The 18,694-nt window shown below is 50.4% G+C and overlaps 1 protein-coding gene across 2 annotated transcripts in view; it reads left to right on the top strand.

Annotated features, from left to right (window-relative positions):
* RAB11FIP4 (RAB11 family interacting protein 4) overlaps nt 1-18,694 on the top strand; it is a 104,931-nt gene that overhangs the window by 45,211 nt on the left and 41,026 nt on the right. The gene's annotated exons all lie outside the window — the stretch shown is intronic.

The following is an 18,694-nucleotide window of genomic DNA, read 5'->3' as shown; positions in this document are numbered from 1 at the left end:
GAGCCGCCATTCTTTTCAGGGATGTGAATCTGTGGTGACCAGGAAGCCAGCACTGTTGTTGCCGAAATGCGGAACTGACTGGCCCTGTGGGAAGCCCAGTGTATGCGTGTAACATGCTTGGGGCGGAGCTGCCGCTTCTTCCCCAGAGGAAGCAGAATATGGCTCTCTGATAACATTTAGACTTTGGTCAGCAGCTGTGATGCAGGGACCAGAAGGCTGGTGGCTACAAACAGTTGTGAATCTGGTCCCTCTATCTAGAAACCAGGGTCACTGTGCTACACAGCTTCAAGGGGCCTGTTCTCATCTCAGTCCATGGGCATGGCACCTCAGAAAGTTGTGCAGTGCACAACCTGTGCAACTGAACTGCAGTCCTAGTCCCAGGACCCCTCATCATGGTTATCTCACTGTTGTAACAGCCTCTCTGTTGATTTCCAATTTCTAGTCATCCCCTCTTGTATCGCTCCTCTGTGTCACTTCTCCAGTCCTGCCCTCCTCCAAGTCCTTTCTCCCTTAGCCAGCCGCCAGAGTCATCTACAAGTATCCACCAGCAGTGCAGGAGCTCCAGGAGTACAGTCCCTAGCCTAGCAAATGACACTGAATACTATTAGAAAACATCAAATATGTCAATAAAATTACTAGTCACAAGATCAATATATAAAATAAATAGGTTTCCAGGATAGAAAACAGCCAAGAAAAAGAACCCTCTGGGTCTGGCGGAGAAGTGAGCATCTGGAGACTCATGTTTGAGGCCTGCGCTTACTGGTCTCGTTGTTGTTTAAAAAGAAAACAGACCTGTGCATTTAAAACACTTAACGCAGGATCTGGCCTCTGGTATTTAGTCAGTCAGTGTCTGCTGTCTGTCCGTGGGAGGAGGCAGCGTGGCCCCATGTCCAGACCTTGGACTTCAGAGCCAGAAAGACCTGGGTGTGAATCATGGCTTCATCCCTTCCTTGTGAGGCTTTGGGAAAGTCATGTCCCCTCTCCAAGCCCCAGGCTCCTTGACTGTGAAATAACTCTCCAGCTCTTTGTGAGAGTCAAGGAGATCAAGTTGAAGCCCTTGGCATTAGTATTAGCTAAGGTGTGTTGGCACCTAATGGTGGGGCAGAGCTGGAAATGCTGGTAGCTAGAAATATTGCTGTAACACTCCTATTTTCTGGCAAAGAAAGAAGAACCACTTATTTGCTGGACTTCTTCATTTTCTCTCACCCCCCCCCCACCCCGCCATGACTGACGGGAGCAGGTGGCTTTCTCTCTGGGACTGTTTTTTCATGGAAACAAAATTATGTGTATCTGTGTGTTTTTTCACCTCGTAAGATTTATCACAAACAGGTAGTAAAGAACAACCCTGTTGTAAGCCCTGGCTGGGTCATCTGCTGAGACCCCAGCCTGCTGAAATGCCCTTCCCCAGTCTCCCCATGGCCCCCTAGCCACACACCCCACAGAGCCTCAGTGCCCATAGACCCCCACATACTCCTATTGTCTGCAGGTCCTACTCATGTCCCCCCAAAGCTTTCTCACCAACCTTACAGCCTCTTCTCACCACAGGACCCCACCACATCCCCCATTCTACCCTGCCGCCCACAGCCCCACTTGTCTGAGAAATACCTTAAAGTCATTTGCCACAGAGGAGCAGGTGAGGCAGAAAGTCCTCTCCCCACACACAAGCCTGGGCCTGGCCTTTGACTGACTTCATCCCCTGTCTACACCTCTGTCCTCTCCACGACTCCTCAGCCTGTCTCCAAAGTGCACTGATAAGAAACTCCGCCAGGACAAAGCACAGCTGCAAGCCAAGCGGTCAGGCCCAGTGATATGTTGCAGGCTCCTCTGAGCCGAATATGCTGGTGCCCCTCGGGACTGTTGTACAGGGCAGATGAGTGTGTATATTTTGTGAACTGCTGTTACCAAGATTCTAGGTCCTTCCTATTGAAAGTGTGCTCCACGGATGTCACCTGGGTGCTTGTTAGAGCTGCAGAATCCAAGGCTGAACACAGGCCTACAGAGTCAGGATCTGCATTTTAACAAAATCCCAGGCAACTCTGATGTGCTCACCGTCTCAGAGGCACTTCTGCAGGTCACTGAGTCTTGACTTTGGCTGCACATTGAGGGACTTAAAGACATACCAATCCTGGGTCCAATCTTCAGATGTAGATTTCACTGGATTGCAGTTTGGCCTGGAGTTTTAAAAGCTCAGATGGCTTTTTTTGAATCTGTGCTTTCAGTTAATCTCTGGTCTGTTAAGCTATTTAGTTGCTTGTGTTCATAAGCAAGACTTGATCTGAGAAAGGTGGTGAGATTAAGGTGTCTGCTGGCCAGTGCATGGATGGGTGGACATTAGAAAGAGTCCAGGGTTGCCTGCTTGGAAATAGGCACTAACACCTTGGCCTGCCCCTGGGAGGCTCAGGGGGAGCAAGGCACTGGCTGCTTGCAAAGCCTGACCCCAGACTCAGTTTCCCAACCCAACTCCCCATCTCCGACTGGGCTCTTCTAGGTCATTAGCGCTGCAGTGTCTCCTTGCAAACGCTCCTTCCTGGGCCTGCCCCTGGGCTTTGGTCCTTGAAACAAAACTTCCACTAGATTCTGATCACAAGGCTGTCTCTGCTCTGCACTGCTCTGAATTTGCCAGCTGCTGGCTCAGTATTGCAGCACACGTTCCCTGAAGCCAGTAAAGCTTAATCCATCAAGACTGGAGGCGTTAACACATCGTCACCACGGGGCTTCATCCCGCACTGTAATGAACCCCAGCCGGAAGGCAGCACGGCTCGCTGGAGAGTGCGGACTTCTGGCAGCTGGACCTGAGCCCTGGACCTGCCACTTGTCAGCTGGTCCACGATGACCCTTCAGCCTCTTTGGGTGTCAGGTCCCTTATCTGTAACCTAGGTGCAGCAGCCCTGCGCTGCTGCAGGTTGGTGAGCAGACAGCATGAGATGAAGGCAATGAAGCTGCCGGCAGTGCCAGGCAAGTGGTGGGCACTCGATCAGACTTAGTTGGAGTTATGAGACCCCTCACAGCATGTGGCACAGATGTAGGAGGCCGGGGTTCTCCATGGGCCACTGCAGCAGGAAAGCCCTGAGCCGCCCACACAGAGGCAGCCAGGGCTGCTTTTTCCCTCCTCCAGGAGACCTGCAGGATTGCTGCTCACTCCCATGTTTGGGGGCCGTGAGGAGGCCCGCTCTGTCAGAGTGGGGCTCCCCAGCCTTCCTGGGCTGATCAAGTGGCGGAAGTTGGCCAAGCAGGCCAGGGTTGGTAATACTCCTTCCATCAGGTGGCCCACTCGCTTAGAGCAGCTGCTATTGTCGTGGTTATTTTATTTTTATTCCTCCCTTTGGGAGGTGAAAATCAAAGGGAAACATCAGCTCTGTGCCTCATCTTGGAGAGCAGAGAGCTGGGGCCTGGATATCTCAGCCAGACTCAGAACCACACACATCAGAGGGCAGATCCACCAAAGACAGTCTGGTGTAGCACTTTCATCTTACAGGTGGGGAAACGGATACCACTGAGGGGCAAAGACTTCCCCAAGGTGAGCTGGGGACAGCCTGGAACCTGGTTCTCCTGGATCTGGGGTCTGAGGGCGCTCCCCTCCCTCCTGTGACTGCTGTCACTAGGAAGGAATTTACAAATGACTCATACAGATCCCTGGGCCTCATTGACTGACTCAGAATGACTGGGGGGTGGGGGGGCCACAGGGATCCTTAGCAAACTGCATCCTTAGCAAACTCACCAGACTGAGGTTCTGGAATCACTGCTGGGGACTCTTCACACTGGTCCCAAAATGCCAGGCCTCTTCTTTCCCCTCCCTTTCCATCTGCGTGGGGATTCGCCACTCGGGAATCCCAACCTGGAAGAGCTACTTTCTTCTACAGCATCACTTAACTGGCCCACCTGGCAACAGCGCCCCCCAGATGAAGGGGGCAGAGGCCGTGTGCTGCCGTGGCTGAGCCCATGCACTCTGGACCCTGGTGGCCTGGGGTACAGTCCCACGTCTGCCACATCTAGTTGTGTAACTTCACACATTTCCTCACCTGTTGGTGCCTCTGTTTCCTCACCTGTAGGATGAGGATGGTGAGCCCTCCCTACTGAGGGGTTGTGAGGATTAAATGAGGCAGTACAAATAAAGTGCTCGGGTTAGTGACTAGCACACAGTGAGCTCTAGATCAGTGTTCGCTATTGTGCCCATTTTACAGGCTGAGAAAGTTATGCAGAGAGGTTGGGACTTTCCCAAGGCCACACAGCCAGTAAGTGGCAAAGTTGGTTGGTGCTTCCACCCTTGCCCCACATAATCCCTGTTTGAGTAGTTGCTGCCTCCCTGTTTCTGCGCGCCAGCAGCAGCGTCCAGCCCTCCACTCACTTGCTCGCTAGCTCGCTCTGGAGTTAGGGTAAATCCCCCATTCTGTTAGCCAAGAAGGCAGAGTCTGAGGAAACCCGGGAGCCATATAGTGGCTTCCTGAGCCCCAAAAGCCCCTCATGGGGACAGAGGCTGTTGCGGACACGGCCACCCTGGGTGTCGAAAGTCCAGTTCTTATTAAGCAACTCCTATGTATACGCAAAGCTTGTTTTCATTTTCTGGAAGAAATCACAGTTCACATGTCTGCATTTTGCTCTAAGGGAATGTTTTTTCAAACATGGGCTCTCCTGGTTCTTGTGTCAACAAGGCCACCGGCGGGGGGAGAGTTCAGCCCGGCAGTCCTCTTACCGGTCTCCCGCTTTCCGGTGTTTGGAAGGCTTTCTTCGAAGCCCTCTCCTTCACCCCCAGCACTGACTGATCTTTCTCCCTGGGTTTAATTCTCTTCTCTGAGTGGTTCTGATGGACCTGGGAGGCCTGGTTCGGGCTGCTGCCACAGACCCCTTCTCAGCCGAGGCTCCCCTGAGAGAGGGCTGTGTGGTGCCTCTTCTCCCAGCAATCTGAGGACTTGGTGGGGGGAGGAGGTGAGTGAGGCCATTTGGCCTGGGAGATGCTGAGCTCCCTCCTGCCGCCCACCCCTCTCCCTGTCAGTGGGCTGGGGAAAGGCAGCTTCGTTACCACTATTTTTCTCTCCTTTCTTCTGTGCTGTGTGATAGGATCTGCCCTGAGCGGTCAGGGCCGGCCAACTCTCAGGGCCTATTCTGTGAAGGTAACTGAATGCCTGGGCAGCTGAAACCGGCCCTTTGCAGAACAGCGAGGGGAGGGCCGCCCTCGAGGCCACAGTGTGCCAGCTCTTATTTGCCCCAGCCTGGTATTAGAGTCAGGGCCCAGGAAGGGGACAGAGAGCAGGTTTATTTGGGGTGAGATGGGCTGGCTCACTGCAGTTTGCACTTGGTAACTTCAGGCGCTGGAAAGGCAAACAGTAGATTTGGGTCATGAGGAGGTGTGTGGGGAGCAGGGGGATGGGGGAGATGGTCAGATTAACCAGGATTCTGACGCCAAGTAACTGGGACTCAGGACTCTGGGCTAGAGCCAGTGGTGAGTACCCCTGCCTGTCAGGGCGCTGGGCTGTGGACTTGGGAGCCTTCTCATCAAAGCCTCTCTTTCCCCGCTTCCCTTCTCCCTTCCTCCCTCTGCTCAGAGCCCACAATTGCCAAGCTGCTCTCCGGCAGACACATGCCACCACTGTCCCCAGCTCTCTCCCTACACTTGAGGGCCTGTGGCAGAGTGGAAGGGCTTTGGGGTCAGGTGAGCCTGCCTCTGCATGTCCTTGGGTAGCTTCATCTTTTTGAGCCTCCGCTTTCTCAGCTGTGAAATGGAAGAATAGTGTATACTCTGTGCTGGATCAAGTCTGGATGCAAAATTTGGGGGTGTAACCTCTAAGGTAAAGGATCTCAATGTAGCTTACTTTTGCAAATTTCACAAAACAGATGGTCATGTCAACACACCTGGCAAGGCTCTCCCAGAGCATGTGAACATCCTAGAAAGTTTAGCTTCCTTAACTTTGTGGAAAATCCAGATGTATACACATCTACCCTCTAGACTAAGGGGGATTCAAGGAGCTGACAGATGTAGCGCTCCTAGAACAGTGCCCGACACAGAGTGAGTGCTAACCTTTGTTTTCCTTGTGTCGTGAGCATAGCTGTGATGTGGTGCCGTAAGTACCTCGTGGTAGTGCTCACAGTAGGTCAGGTGCTGTGCTGAGCCTGGGGTCAGAGGGACCCCCCACCCATCACCACCACAGCTTTCATCTTGGAGGGGTAACCAGGCAATCAGTTAATCGTGCAAACAGGCAATTCCAAATGGCACGTGACTAAAGCTGGGGAAAGGAGGCGATAAGGAGGGGAGAGAAAAATGAGGAAATAATTTTGACTTGGGACCTAAGGAAAGGCATCTTTTGAAACACGAAAAAGAAAAAAGAACTCTTAGTATTCTGGCACCATGACATTAGTAGCAACAACAGGGTCCAGTTGAAAGCTAAGTGATAGTTATCTTTTGATCCTCCTAACAACTCTGGAATGAGGCAGTAGTGACCAGGCAGGAGAAGTGGCTTCACCTGAGCTGACATGTGTCATGAGGGGCAGAACTAGCACTCAAGGGCCCACCGACTGCCCCCAGGGTGTTTCAGCTATGCCATGTGGCCCACACAGGGGCAGAGACTCCCTTGTTCTTCTGACCTCATGACCATCTGAGAGGTTACACTGCTACCCCTCCCCCAAAAAGAACTCTTGTGTTCCCATGTTGGGGAGCAGTTGCAAGGGAGATGGACTGGAGTGGAAAACATGGAAGCCAAGTCTTCTTAAGCACCTACTAAGTGCCTCCCACTCTGCTAGGTGCTTGAAACCTGATACGGAAACGTTATCACAAAACCTTATCTGGCGTGGTAGGTACATTTATCGCCACTTCACAGATGTGAGCACTGAGGCTCAGAGAGGCATAAACATCAGAGCCCTCATCTCTGAATCTGATCGGAGTTTATGTGGAAGTCATCGTAGAGGAGATGGGCCACAGTGTGGGTGTTTACTACAGAAGTTTTCTTTTTGAAATCAACTTTATTGTTTTTAAATACAGACACTTTCCCTATATCTATTTTCTCTTGCTAAAAGCTAAAGCAAATGTGTTAAAATCATGTGTGATAAAAGTATGTCTGTGGGAGATGGATCTTTTTCAAGTGTCTGGGCCTGTAGTATTCCTCCTGGTACCCCAGTGTCAGATAAATAATAGCAGTCATGGGGGCCAAGTGCTTTACAGACCTCACCCTACTCAAGCCCCCACCACCTCAGGAGAGATACCATTATTACTCCCATTTCACACCTATTGTCACTGAGGCTCAGCTGTCGCCCAGGGTCACTCAGCTGGAAAGTGGTGGCGCCCAGACTCCAAGGCCTGTCAGTGGGAAAGGGGAGAGTTGGCCCTGTCCTTATGTCCTCCCTACTGCCCTGAGCAGGCTCTGACAGGAGTCGTGAGCTGATGAAACAGCCTGCAAGTGCTGAGTGACAGTCTGGTGTTGACAGAAGCAGCTGCCCAAGTTCTTGGTATGAAGATGAAAGTCACCACTCTGCGGCTGTCCAGCTGGCAAGCCCCTTGCCTGACATTCGAGTTGGCGGCGAGCCCCATAGCCTGGGCCTGGACCTGTGACAGGTAGCCCTGCTGGATGGTGAGGTCCATTGGTTTAAGCCCTCAAATGCTGAGTCACGAAACCCATTCACCTGAGGTCAGTTCCCCTGCCCTGGCGCTACCCCGTGGTAGGTCACGCTAGGCCAGAGACAGGGATGGTGGAGGTTTCGCAGAGTTCACTCTGGGTGTCCAGGAGCCTGGAGAGGGGGCACCTGACTCTGCTGTGGGGATGGGGCAAGCCGCAGGACCTGGCCATGCCCACTGGGTCTTGAAGGCTCAGTCACGGTAAACACCACAGAAATGTAATCATCACAGAAGCTTTACTGAGGTTTCTGCTGTGTGCCCACTTCTCTCCACCCTGTGCCCTCACACCCACCCTAGGATGATCCCCAGTTTGCTGTCAAGGCTCAGCCATGCACTCAGTAAATTTGCGCAGAGAGCTAGGATCCCAGCTGGTCCCTGCCCGCAAAGTACTTCTATTTATTCTCTAGGGAAAGACCAGACCATAATACAGAAAAATTAGTAATGTACCTGCATGCAGATAGAAATGTTTTTAAGAAAATAAAGCAGAGTGAGAGGAGACAGTGATGGGGGTCCCCTGTAGAAGACCCCTCTCAGGAGGCTGTGAGGAGCCTCGTGGAGGAGAGGGGTGGAGGCCTGTGAGGGGGGCGGGGCAAAGGCAGGAAAATGTAAAAGCTCCAAGTGGTTTGAGAGTTGGCGAGAAGCCACTGTGGCTGATGAGTGGTAGAGAGGGGAAACTGGGGTGGGGGGATGTCTGAGCGCACAAGGGAGGGGTTTGAGGTTTATCCTGGGCGTCAGTGGAGAAGTGGCAAGGCCTGCCTGATGTTTTAGGGGCAACCTGGGGTGTGTGCATGAAGACAGCACTGGGCCCCGGGTGCCTATGAGGGACTGTGAGTTGTCCAGGGAGGAGATGGTGGCTGCTTGGCTAAGGATGGCAACAGGCAGATGGCGCAGAAGCAAATCATGCTCAAGCTGACAGGACTTGCCAGTGTAGGGTGGAAGATGGGGTTATCAAGGACTGGCCTGAGCTCCTGGTGAACACTGGTGCTTAGCTGGGTGGGGTGGGAGCTAAGGGAGGTAGCAGGATTGAAGGGAAATTCAGCCCTTCCTTTGTGGAAGTGATATTGAGATGCCTACTGGGATTCGCATGGAGATGGCCACACTCTGGTGCTTGTGCAGATCCCCTTTAGGTTGGAACGCCTCGTTCTCCCACCTGTTGGGTGGCTGCAGTGGACTCTCCTCAGAGACGGGGGTTGCCTAGTCCAAAATTACAGACCCCCTTCCTGGGGGCAGCTGCATCCCATCACTCATCTATGTGGGGATACAAGGTTTTTGTCCCTTTCCTCTTCCTGAGACAACTCTGAAGGGCCATCCCAGCTCTAGAGTGCCAGTGAGATCAGCTAAGACCTCTTCTAACAACATGGTGGTTCACCCCTCTCTCTGCCCCGGCCTGCTTCCCTCACATCCTTGAGAGGCTGATCCCTAAGATACTCTCCAATAAACTTCTTTCACAGGCAACTGGATACAATAGTCTGGAACTCAGAGGCAACGTCCAGGTTGGACGTAAACATCTGGGAGGCATCAGTGTTTGAAGCCATGAGCTAGATGAGACTCCCAAGAAAAGAGAAGGAAAGAGGGCTAGAACCCAGGTGTGGCTTCACGTACAGCTGAGAGAGTGTGGGGGCCAGGACAGCCACTGACAAGTCACTGCTGGGGAGGTTAGAGGAGACCAGGAGGGTGGTCCTAGAAGCCAAGCTAAGAAAGTGTTTCAAGGAGCGATCTACAGAGCTGGGGGCTAGCTGAGCATTCAGGTAGGATGGTCCATGATCCTCTGCAGTCATTTCCACCCTATGGTATTTTTGAAAGCCAGAGCATAATTTGGCAAGGAGATGAGCTAGTAGAGAAAGAGAAATTGATGATGCAGAGAGTGGCATGAGGGTTGCAGGAGCAAAGCTCCCTCAGAGGACAGGGTCTGGGCTGGAGTGCATCTGTGAAGAGTGCGTCGAGCAGAAGGATGGGAGAGTTAGCTAAGGCACCTTCACAGGCGGTGTGCAGACCGGTGTGCAGGCCAGACAGGAGGCAGGTCTGCTCTGGTCATTTCTATTAAGACAGTCATCAGCTGCTAGTGACCAGAAGGAAAGCAGCGCTTGAGGCGAGAGGAGGAAGAGCCAGCTTAATATGAGGGCCCCTGGCTGACCAGGCCAGAAATGATCTAAACCCAGCCCTAAGGCTCTCTGGAGACCCAGGGCACTGGGCTTCACTGTGTGGAAAAAGTGCAAGGACAGACAAGACAGCAGAGGGAACAACAAGGTGTCAAGACATGGTATGTTCAACAGGTTACAGAAGCTCACATATACCTGGTCTCTTTGCTTTGCTTTATTGTGCCTTGAGGATACTGCATTTTTCACAAGACCCTCTGCCAGCAAAAAGATTATAACTCAGTGAAGGCCTAGGTAATGGTTAGCACTTTTTAGCAACACAGTATGTTTTAATTGAAGGTGTATATACTTTGTTCTTTAAGACATAATGCATCCTGCACTTAATGACTGCAGTGTAGTGTAAACATAACTTTCCTATGCACGAAAGGTGTGTGTGTGACTGGCTTTATTGCAACACTTGCTGTATTTGAGGTGCTCTGGAACCTAACCCGCAGTGGCTCAAAGGTGCACCTGCACTGCTAGTGAAAACAGCTATTGTGCTATTGCTATGCCAAATACTCTTGTGCATGATTTCGTTTAGCTCACCCCGCCCCTCCACCACCCTACAAACAGACAATAGTTGGTCCTCAGTATTTATGTAGCACCTGTTTTTTCAAATTTGCTTGCTCACTAAAATTTATTTGTAACCCCCAAATCACTACTCCGGTCTTTCCTTGGTCATTTGCAGACATGGTCAGAGTGGAGAGAATGTGAGTCAGCCAGCTCGCTTTGCTCTTGTCTTCCCCTCTCAACTCTCAGCTGTAAACAAGTATCCTTTTTGCAGTCTTTTACTCCCGTATGTTTGCATTTTTTTGTGAACAATTTTGCTATTTAAACTGCGCTTCAGAGATACTACTAAAATGCATTAACTGTTTCTAAATGCAAGAAGGCAGGAATGAAATATGTGTTAGGTCAGCTTCATCCAGGCATGAATATCGTGCTGTTGCTGTGGGTTCAGTGTTAATGAATCAACAGCGTACATCAATATTAAACAATGTGTCTTTAAACAAATGCACTCAACAAGGCTGTGTATTGGATAGGTTGAGGAAAAATGTGATCAAAAGCTGGTGAAAACTTATTCATAGCAACAGTGGTTCAGTACTCACTGATTCCGTGCTCGCATATCTGCTGTAATTAGCCAGAATCCACTACAAGCACAAGCCCAGGGTAGGCCAGTGCTGGGGAAGGAGCAGAGCTTGGACTTGAACCTGGCTGGCAGGGCACCTCTGCATTTCACTCCCATGAATGTGGCCTTGTGGTCCGTCTATTGGGGCCAGCAGCGGGGCATGGTCTGGAAGAAAGGTTTCTTTTTTAGGGCACCCAGAGACCGGCCCCGCCTTCCCCAGCGCTGGCCTTCCCTGAGCTCTCGGCCTCTCCAGCATCTACCTGAACACAGCAGCTCCTTCAGCCTGCCCGGCCGTGGCGCTGAGCCTTGCTGCTCTGTGGTTTTCCTCTAAGTGGGAGGAACACTGGCGCAGTGTCCTGGGGCCGGGTGCCTTTGGTTTCCCTCTGCCAAGTCAGCCTTGGAAGGGGAGCCATAAAGGAGGTGTGTGTGCCTGAGACGGGAGGAGGCCAGCTCGTGGCTCCAGACCAGCCCATCCTGTCTGCTGCTCCGACTGCCTGTTTACTCACTGGCGGCCCGGCCCATCCCATGTGGGTCCAAGTGAAACTTTGGTCCTGGGCCCTCTGAGAGCCTCCCCGGGACCAGAACCAGACCCAGCCCTCTTGCCTTCTCCACAGCACAGAGCTGGTCCCGTCGTTTAGGAGCTAGTGTGCTTGGTGTGGGCTTGGGGTGGTTTTCATTCCAGCCTCACTATGACAACTCCGGGGCTGTTGTGAGGGGCTACTGTTCGAGTTTAAGGGGAATTATAAACCGTTCAGTGTATGTCCTGACCTGCTCATCATTCAGCACTACCACTCTCGTCTAAACATTCTTCTCCTCTCAGGAGGAGGCTGAAGTCCACAGGTTAATGACTGCCACCCTGGAGCATCCCCTGCGAATTGCAGGCTGAGAATAGGGGTGCAGGGAGCACTCTCGGGATCGTGTGAGGGCACAGTGACTTGGGGCTCAGAGGGCCTCATGGCTGAGGACAGGCAGTGGCAGGCGGTGGTCCAAGCAGCTGTCAGGGGGGCCCGGCGGAGAGCCTGAGTGTCCAGCTGTGGGGATGGAAAAGGAGTGAGAAAAATGGGGTGAAGGATCCTGCAACCATCCCTGACCTTGCGTACACAGAAACTGCAGCACAAGGTCATGGAGCAGTTGGGACAGCTGAGGAGCATCTGGACGCCAGCCTCTCAGGTGCAGGGTCTCTGGTGAGCTCACATGCCCCCCCCCCACCCGTGCACATGTGTGCACATGTACTGATGACTGGGGGGCACCAGCTTGGCACACGGTCTAGGCGTCTAGCTGTGCTGCAGGGAGAAGAGCAGAGCTCAGCTGTCAGAAAGGCCTAGACAGGAGGCCGGCAGCTCCAGGGCAGGACTCACCTTGTTCTGCTAACTCCTCCTGCCTGGCCCGCAGCTTCTGCTCTGTGAATCTTGTTTGTATAAATGAAGGAACTAGTTCAAGCCAGGATGAGTGGTGTGGGTTCCACTATGGTTACTTTGGGGAAGTTATTTTATAATCCTGGGCCTCCCTTTCTCATAGTACAATTGTTAGTGCACAGTCATGAGACCAGCTGCCTAGTTTGAATCCTGCCTCTCCAATTACTTAGTTTTATGTCCTTGAGTAACCGCCACACTTCAGTTTTCCCCCTTGTAAATTAGGATTAGTACTCTTGCTCAGAGGGTCATTGGGCGGATTAAATGAGTTACTGTCACATGGAGCACTTAGAAGGGAGTGGCACTTGCCATTTGCTGTTGATATCTTTAAAATGAAGATAGTATGTTCCCGCGTGTTAGGAGCCTGGGACTTTGTTTTCCTGTGTGTGCTCTTCACAACAGCAGGTCCTTTTATCATTAAATGTTAAATGAGGAAGAGTCCAGAGCCTGAGAGCCTTAAGAAATGCTAGGTTAAAAATTAGACAGCCCTTTCTATTTCTGTCTTTGTAAAGTGTTCTGTGACACTCCCCAGAGGGAGTAAAGAATTTTGCCTACTTATTTGAGCACAGAGCCTTTTTCTTGCTTTCAGATGGGATGGGGTTGCACAAAACATATTTTTGGAAGCATAAATACTTCTCCATCTCTCCCTGGAGTCCTGGCCCCATCCTACTCATTTCATCCTGTGGTGTCCAGGGAAGTACCAAGGCTCATCTCCCTGGGCTTGGAACTGAGGTAGGAGCCAAGTGATCAAGCCAACACCAGAAGGTGGCCAGTTCTTTAACCCAGTCAGCAGGCAGGCAGGCTGTCATCATGCCCTCAAGGGCAGGCACTCCCTAGAGGAATCACAAGTGCATGTGGGCCAATCACAGAAGCCTGGTGTGGGCTGCAATTGATTAAAATAGTGCTGTGCTGGACAGAGGACGCCTCTCCAAGGATGAGGGAGAGGAGGTAAGGCCCATACTTCTCACCATCTTGTATCATCCTTAAGTTTCTATTCCTTTCCAGATAATTCTAATAGCTGTCAATAAGCTGGTCATGCAATATCAGAGGCAGCAGGGACTCCTGGAGGTAGACCTGCAGATCTGGGTGTGGATCTTGGCTCTGTCACCTGACCATATCACTTCAGCCTCCTGAACCTCAATTTCCTCATCTTTGATATGGGTGTAGTAACATCTATCTCACAGAGCTGTTGGAGTAAAATAAATGAGAAGAAATTAAGTGACTGGCACGTAATTGACCTTCAGTAACTCTTTTTAAAAAGTTACAGGGAAATCATCTCCCTGGTTTCAGAGTCCCTGTCTAAGGCTCCCATCAGGCAGAGGGTGTCTCTTCAGGACTCAGATCTGATCTGTTCTGGAAAAGAGGGAAGCTGAATTTTGAAAACAGCCTCTCTCATATCCTTGTTTCTCTCCATTCAGATATCTATCTCAGGAACTTAAAAAAAAAAAAAAAAAACTCCTGCTAAGTCACAACTAATGAGACCCTGAGCTTTGCCACATCCAATCTCCAAATGTTCCCCAAGTCCCTGCTATGTGTCAGGCAAATTAGAATCTGGAGTTCAAAAGCACTAGGAACAAGGGTCCTATCCTCAGGAATTGCTGTATTGTAGTGCCCTAAGGAAGCAATCCTGACAGCCCAGTGTTGTTCCTCACAGAAGCAGAACTTGTGCTTGAGTCATGGATATCATGAGGCCAAGGAGTAATTTATTCTCCCTGGGGGAGACAGGGAAGGCTTTATCTGGCAGAGCATACTTGAGTGGGGTTTTGAAGGATGAATAGGAGTTTGCCTAGTAGATAGAAGAAACAAACTGTTTGATAGCAAAACAGTATCTCCAGTCTACTCCCAGGCATCTGTCCTTTCTGGGCCTAGTGTGGTTCCTTTTACCATTAGCAGATTTTGTGACTATGGGTAAGTCATCCTTCTCTCTGGGCCTCAGTTTCCCATTTCTCAAATGGCATCAGTTCCAACTTTAATGCACTGTGTTTGCAAGTCTATATCGGCCTTAGGTAATAATAATTCCTAAAATGTTCTCACATTTGAAAAATACTTTCAAAAGTCTGACATTTTTTTCCTTCAATGCACAGCCCAATCTTACAAAACCAGTCACTCTCTTCATTTAAGGGAAACAGGTTTGCAGGGTGAAGGGACTTCCCCTTTGTCAGTAGGTGTCAGAGTCCAGCCTCAAATCCAGGGCTTTTGACCCAGTGTTTAGGGTTCTCTCCACTGTTCCACATGACCTGTCACCAGTAAGCCTACATTACTCTGTGGGTTGCACATAAATGATCCTTGACATGGAACACTTGCTTTGCTTAAGACTGGGTCAGCTGTTATTGCTGGTAGACTGGGAGAAGGAATAGAATGAAGTGTGCAGAGGATGCCAGGCCCCTGCCCTGAGGAAATAGCTTAAGGGACAGAGGGAAACTGAAAAGTCCTGTGAGGGGCAGGAGGCAGTGCCTAGATGATTCTCAAGTGAACACTGTTTTAGCCACAGAACAGCTATCATCACCTGAAGCAAAATGCAGTGCTACATGCAGGGTGAAAATACCCCCCCCCCCAGTTTCTCTAGCCACTTACCTGCCTGGTTTTCTTCATATCATGTATCATTATATCCTTATTTACTTATCTGTCCACTGTCTGACTTCCCTGACTAGAATGTAAGTAAGCCACACCAGAACTTAGACTTTACTGATGACACTTGTGCCTTCCACACTGTGTGCACACATGGTCTGCACAAAGATCTTCATTAGATACAATGAATGCATGAATGAATGAATGAATGAACAGATGATAACTTCACTTGTCATTACCCAACTCTCACTGTAGTAAGCAAGCTTCTAGCCAAGTAGTTCCCACACTTTGCTGCACTGGAATCCCCTGGAAACTTTCACAATGGCTAACACCTGGCACCCACCTGTCTGTTTGGATTTAGTTACTATGGGGTACTAGCTGGCCCAAATGAGTCTAGTGTGCAGTGCAGTTTAGAAGCCACAGCTTTACTAAAAAGTGCAGACTCAGGAGCAGGGAGGGTGGAAGGTGGTGTTTGAAGGAGAGAGTCATCTGTGCTCTCTGGGGTTTGCAGTCCCAAGATATGTTACCAAGAGTAAAGGAAAAGGAACTTTTTCCTTCTTGCCCTCACCCAATCCAAGTCAGAAGAAGACCTTGTTTGACTTGCTGCTCCACTCCCACCTCCTCCTCTTCGATGGTTGACTGAGTCAGAGGAAACTTGGGTTTCCTCACCATTTTCCCCTCTTGTTGGGTTTGCATGAGTAAGAAAATCCACTGGTTAAATGCACACAGATTCACAAAACTAGAGCTTGGGTCCAGAGTCAGTAAGACCTGCTTCCTCCCATCTGCCCAGCACCCAGCCCGACATTAGGAGGCAACCCGCCCCAGGGTCAGACTGCCTGGTGGCATCCTGCTTCTAAGCCTGCTCTGCCACTAACTGTGCAGCCGTGAGGAGAGATACCATTTCTCATCTCTGGGCTCATTTCCACGTTGGGCAAATGAATGGTTATACTAGACCAGTGATTTGAAACCCTTTTAAGGCCACAGAACTCTGTGTTCACATAAAATCTCATGTGGCAGGCTAGATGTAAAGTGGTTGGAAGTGGAGCTATTCTTAGTGCTTGCTTGGAGCAACCACCACCACCTCCCTTTTGTGGGGTGTCTACAGAACCCAAATGGCCATCAAGAACCACCACCCTGACACTTTTTTCCAGCTCTGATACTTGTGTAGGTGTTCTCTGTTCATTTGGCTAATGCCGGTTGCTTGGCTAATGCTTACACAGGGTCATAACCAGAGAGCTCTTATCTTATTATAATGATACCATATAGACTCAGCCTGTCCTTCATATAGCCCCAAACATGTGCAAAACATTGCCTCTTTACACCACCTGGTGTTGAGCTAACTCCTGCGTGGCAACAGCAGAAAGTAGACATATCTAGAGAGCAGAGAGAACTTACTATTTTCCCTCACCTGGATCATCCCAATGACCACATGTTTTCCGCCCCCCCCTCCCCCGTTTCTGGAGGCAGTAACTCCTGCTCATCAACATTCTGCCTGCTTCTCTCCAGCTTTGGCATTCAACCTCACGAGAGTATTCTCATATCAACAATGGCAGCATGAGTTTCACGTCATAAAATGAATTAATCAGAGTGACTTGCCAGGTGAAAATTATTCTTAGATACATTCCCTGGGAGAGGATTTCTGTTTTGAAAGAGATTATTCTTTCGCCTGAACAGGCAAATCAGACCCCATAGGGGACTCACGGCCCTGGGCAAGCATTGTAAAGGGTTCAGTGCCCCATCCCCATGGCCGCTTTACTAGTGGGGTAAGACAGGCCACTCCCATCCCCCTCAGTAAGGCACTCCGTAGGAGTAGGAAGGAGCAGGTCCCACATGGCAGTGAGGAGCCTGAGTTTAAGTTGTTGCTCATCTGGCTTTGGGCAAATTCCCAGCTTTCACTGAGGCTTAGTTTTCCCATCCATAAAATGGAAGAAGAGCACATTCGATTCCTATCCAGAGAGGCCTCCTTCCTTAAAGTGGTTCGATAATCTGACATCTAAAACACAGTTATGCTAAGGGATCAGATAGCTAACTTGACCTCCTTTGTCCCGGCCTCATAGGTGGGACTCTACTTCCCAGTAACTCTCCCAGCCCCCTTTGGACAGAGGACACCGAGACCTCTGGGAGTCCTAGCCTGAACTGGAGCACTCAAATCCCACATTCCTTTTCAGATAGCCAGCCCCCACCTCCAAACTAGCACTGCTGCTCTGAACGCCATAGAAGGTATCAGGGCCTCTCCTGAAACCTCCACATGCTGCTTCAGGCTCACATCCTCACTTCAGGTCTTCCCAGGTGCTAGTTAATAATGGCTGCTATTTACTGACACCTGCTATGTGCCATGTCCTGTTCTAAGTATTTTATGGGGCCTTTGATCCTCACAATAATCCTAAAATACATACTATTATTACCTGCAATCTACAGGTGAGGAAATTGAGACACTGAGAATTAAACTTGCCTGGGGTCACCTAGCTACAAGGGCTCATTCCTAACCACTGTGTCAGCGGGAGCCGCTCATGCTGTAGTGACTAGGAGTCATTCAGTGAGTGCCCGCAGCATGGAACGCGTGGTGCTAGAGACTCTTTATTGTTTCATTTACAACTCGAGGTGGAAACAGTCTCCAAAGCATTACATGACTCCCCACTGGTGAGCTTTAGAATGAGGTGGGGTATAGACTCAGGAGTGTTCAGTGCTAACATCTTGGGAACCTTCCTCTCTGTCACACCGCTTGTCAGGACAACCACCTGGAGATGGTCCCATCCCTCTACCTTTGGGAAAAATAAAGATGACACAACCTCCTCCGTAGAGCTCTTAAAAATTTCCATCAGGTTTTTCCAGGTCTGGGCTGGACTCTCTCTACTCACCTCTGTGGGGAGAAGGACTAGACCCAGAGAATATCATTCATCTTGGGTTTCTGCTTCTCTTTCCCAGTTCTGAGTGGGCCTTTATTGTCACCTGCTCTCTGGAGTGCTGTAGTCCGTAGGGGTAACGTGAGACTCGGAAGAGGAAAAGCCAAGATAGCAACTCTGGATTCAGCCACACCCTAAAACCACTTAGGATGAGGCTGAGCTAAAGGTCTTAGGGTGGAGTGGGGAAGACAAAGCCCAGGGTGTATTCATGTACCTCGTTCATATACCACACCTTTGAGGAGTGCCTAAAACTAAGAGTACCCACTGTGCCAGGGTGCACAACCCATGGAGTAGACCATGCCCTTTCCATTCTACAGGTGAAGACGTCATCAGAAAAGTAACAAAACTTATACCGGACTCACAACTTGCACATTCAAGTTGTGTGATTCTGAAACCAGTGTGATTCCGAAACCAGTGCTGTGTGATTCCGAAACCAGTGCTCTTTATGATACACCACAGTGCTCCTGTGTTTTAGAACTGAGGGGTGCACACACATCCTGGTGTGATCCCACAGCCTGTGATCCCACACGTCGATCTCTACAGGGCAAAAGCAAAGGAGAGGGCCAGGGTGTTGGAGTTTCCACCTGCCTCCCACAGCTCCAGCCTCCCCTTGCCACGAGGCCTCTTGTCAATTCTTTCCTTTTTGGATCATCCTCAGTAGGTCTGGGAGTCCCAGTGGGATGCTTTGCCTCAGAGACAGATTCGTAAACAGAGGGAAGGCTGGGAATTTATTTGTAGGAGCAATATAGGGGAGGAAGAACCTGGAAGCAAAAAGCCAGAGAGAAGGGAATAGAAAAGCTGAAAAGGTGTGTGTGTGTGTGTGTGTGTGTGTGAGAGAGAGAGAGAGAGAGAGAGAGAGAGAGAGAGAGAGAGAGAGAGAGAGATCGCACCTAGCTGCCTTGTTCAGAGCAAAGTGCCACCTTGTCTGGCCAGTGAAGACTCAGAGAAGG

Source organism: Talpa occidentalis, unplaced genomic scaffold (genome assembly GCF_014898055.3).
Source record: "Talpa occidentalis isolate TD23 unplaced genomic scaffold, MPIMG_talOcc4v2.1 talOcc4.7, whole genome shotgun sequence".
NCBI classification, from domain to species: domain Eukaryota; kingdom Metazoa; phylum Chordata; class Mammalia; order Eulipotyphla; family Talpidae; genus Talpa; species Talpa occidentalis.
The sequence above is the reverse complement of the archived record's forward strand: the minus strand, read 5'-3'. Positions and strand labels throughout refer to the sequence as shown.